This window comes from Nipponia nippon, unplaced genomic scaffold (assembly GCF_047370975.1).
Source record: "Nipponia nippon isolate SJK-2023a ecotype South Korea unplaced genomic scaffold, ASM4737097v1 scaffold_3, whole genome shotgun sequence".
Taxonomy (NCBI): Eukaryota; Metazoa; Chordata; class Aves; order Pelecaniformes; family Threskiornithidae; genus Nipponia; species Nipponia nippon.
This window is the reverse complement of record NW_028262347.1, coordinates 54,323,748-54,327,573: the sequence shown is the minus strand read 5'-3', so window position 1 is coordinate 54,327,573 and position 3,826 is coordinate 54,323,748.

Genomic DNA, 3,826 nt, shown 5'->3' with positions numbered 1-3,826 from the left:
AATTTTAGGGAAAGAAGTAGCAAACCCAAAGCACTGTGGGAGAACTGTGTCACTGTAGAAGTAACATTAAATAAAAACACGACAGAAATCTTTTTCTTAAAGTCTACACGAGAATCTCATAGTAGTATCTACCGCTCCATTGTGCAAATGCACATAAAACACTTCTAAGGAAAGATAGCATATATGCTTCAAAAACAAATGAACTATTTGTGGAGAACAATTTCAATTTCTGTAACAGCAAACAAAGCTCTAATGCACTTATCCTGAAATCCTGTCATCCTTGATTGATTCAGGAACAAAGTAAGACTGAGACAGAGAAATGCAAAGCTTAAAGAAAACATTTGAAGTCATGCTGCTACCAACATATGTAAACATTTTTTTACAAGAAAGCATATAGCAATACATAACTTCTCACCAGAGGCACCCAAAGGTTCCTGGAGACCCCACACTAAAGTTTAGGCTGTGAACTTCTCCCTGCCAGCTCAGCAGCTCACTTTCAAGCTCCTGTAGGGGACAATGCTGCCCAGTGGGCAGGACAGATTTATGACACAGCTTCCATTCTCAGTTCTGCCACTCCATCCTCCGGGAAAAGTCACTCCTGCCTCCTATCCCTGCCCTCCCTGCCTCTCCTGTTCACCTCTCTAAAGTAAGGGTGGACTCTTAGCAAAATACAGTACCTAACACAACATGATTCTGACTGGGGTGATGATTTTTAAGTACCATGATGCTAGAAATAAAAGTGAATAGTTGAAATAAGAGCATATGGTTGATTTTATTTGTTTTGTGATTAGATTACAGAGACTATTATTATACAAGGGAAGAAAATTTGATCATTCAACTGGCATTTTGGGAAACCAAAAAAGCAATTCTGGAAATATCAGGATATTGGTCAGTTAATATTACTTTTCAGCCTACAAAACAGAATAATTTTTAAGGCCTGTTTCAGGATTTTTCCCATGATTTGCTCATATTACAAAGGTTTTCTTGCAGCACACAGTAGTACTCTAACTATGGTTACATTAAATGCACAATTTTCACTCATTGTAAGTAGGGAAACATTATGGTTCAAATCTCTTTTCTAAGAGGCTTAATTTTTTTCAAACATTTTAATAGCATGGGACAGATGTTCCACACCTGCACGCATCTCACGACCATCTTCACTACAGGGAGAAACATATACATTGCTTTCCAGTGCTAAAGATGCAGGGTCTGAATCCAGAGGGGGGGTTGTATACACAGAATGTGATTATCACAGGGAGGAAATAACTTTCCTACATGTGTTAAAAAGCAGTGACACCACCCCCACCTCCCGCCATTTCATGTACAAATTGACACAACCGTAACACATATTGCTGATATTGCTGATACAGAGGTCACAGCATTTGTCTTGTGGCAGCAAACAGCAAAACTCCTATGAGTGTTTAGTCCTGGAGACTAGTTATGGAGCTAATAGGTGTTCCATAATTATACAGACCAAAAGTGCATGGTAACATGTCACTACTGTAAGAAGCAGGTTCAAATTCTCTCTTCTGCTCAGTAAGAGAGTATGCTTAGCCACAGTCCCTTCTGTGACCGCATGTCACCTTTGTGTCTTGTTTTGGGCAAGGTTCAGGGCACTGGGCAGTCACGCCTGCCCATAACTCACAGAAACCCTGGGGATGGATATTCACAGTCAACCAACTTGGCCTCCTATTTTAGCCAAGGAGCTCTCCACCAGCCCCTCTATAACTGATGGAGGAAAAGCAGGTCTTCCAGAGGGCAAATCCAAGCAGATCCAAAATTTCATGCTCTGGATCGTTCTTTGGGAGAACCTGCCTTCATAGACAACAGAGGAAGCTGAGGGAGTCCAGCTAGTTTACTTAAGTGACTACAACCTCCAACATCGCAGTTATTCCTGAGCTCCTGTCTAAATTCCCCTTTCGGTTGGGCCTTCGTTCCTCTCTTCAGCCACTGACATCGTCCCAGGAATTCAATGCATAGGTCTGCTCTTCTTCACTCTCTGATCCCCTCAGCCAGGGATGGTCAACCACTGGCACTGACACCAGGCTGGTCATCACAAACTGGGGCTGGCACCAGCAAGCGAGCTGCAGGGCTCTGAAACAAATTTGGCACTGGTCAGCAAAGAGGTTAACCCTCCCTCCCCTGGGGTCTGGGTGGTCTCTGCCCAGGCTCTGGACTCCAGGCACTTCTCCGGGCCTTGTGCAGAGGCATTGCCCTGGATGCTAGCTTGTTTGGGAGTCAGCCATCCAGGCACTAGAAAGGTGAAGAATTATGGCAAGGAAGCTAGAAATCAAGAGGGCAGCCTCCTCTTCGAGACGACGCCAAGGAAGAACGATTCATGCTGCATGTGAATTGTGGTGTTTGCAGCCCTACTGTGGCACTGGCAATGACACCTAAAGCTCAGTGCAACCTCCTACATCCCCTTCTACCTATTTTAAACAAAAGGAATGCTGTGAAATTATTGTAGCCGTGAGGCTGAAGTGATAAGGTAATTGCCAGAATGTAACAAGCAACTAGTAAACAGATTACTGAGCAGAACATCTTTGGTCCATGAAAGGGCTAGTAAAACTCTACAGAAGGCACCTATGCTACTCTACAATAAGAATGGGAAGACTGCGAAATGTCTCCTTCTGTCTCTCGGGCACAGAGAGTCCAAAGTAGATGTATCCCTTCAGCTGTCTGTCAGGTCATGGCCCATGTGCAACCCATCAGAGCTGCCTGCTTATGCCTCCTCAAACTGTACTTTGAAATTTCGAAGGAGGTATGGACAGAGGTCAAATTAAATCAAATCACAGGCTGTCATTTGAGTTCTGCAAGTACGTCATAGCGATTCAGCAGATGTTGGTTTCACGATTTCTGCCCAGACAGATTTCCCAAGCAGAGAGAGATGCACCTATAAGTTTTCCAGAGAGGCTGGACTTACTGCACGGGATGACCGGGAGGCACGAGACACACTGTGCAAGCACAAACACGTGCGTGCCACACGCACACAGGAAGCCCAACACTTGCAGCATCCGCTCAGCATGCACGCTCATCAAGCCCCGCACAGCCGTGCAGCAGCCTGACCAACCTGCCACACATTTGCAGTTTAGAAAGTCAAAACCTGTGTGCCTTTGGTCCTGCCTGGCACTTGAGGACACTTGGGAGGTCTAAGCCAGTCGAGCAACTGGCTGACCGACTGCCACCTCACCGCAGCATGGACGGCGAAGAGCCAACATCGGGGTGCGCTGCGGGCGGGCGCTTGCACTCTGCCTCAACTGTACAGGATGAGCATTAACCAGGAGCGGCTACGCTTTCACAGGCCAAGTTGTAGGTGCTGCAGTTAATAGTAATTAGGACGGAAGGTGCTGCCTTGTTGATGTAAATGCATAGGATTTGTAAACATTGCATTTACTTTATTGCAATGTTTTATGCTGCTTGCATTCCCTGACTTAAAGGACGACGGTTTACATGTAACAGAAGGAAAACGGCAGGTCTCCCCGCACAGCCCAAGCCAGCAGAAGCACCAGAAGGCGCAGGGAAGCCGCTGCACAGCTCCTGCCCCGCTGCTCCTCCGGCCTCTTCAGGACGGCGGCACCCCCACGCTGCGCTCGCCAGGCGGGGACACTGCGGCACAAGCCTGCGACGCTGCGCCCGCTGCCCAGCCGCCCAGCGACGGGGCCTAACGCAGCCCCGCGGGCACCGCGCCCAGCGCGGAGCCCCACCCCGCGGCCGCGGCCCCCCAGGCCGCTCCGCCACCCCGGCCCCGGGCCCGGCCCAGCGGCGGCGGGCGGGGCCCGCACCGAACTCTCGCGAGAGCGGGGCGGGGAGCGGGGGCGGTTGCGGC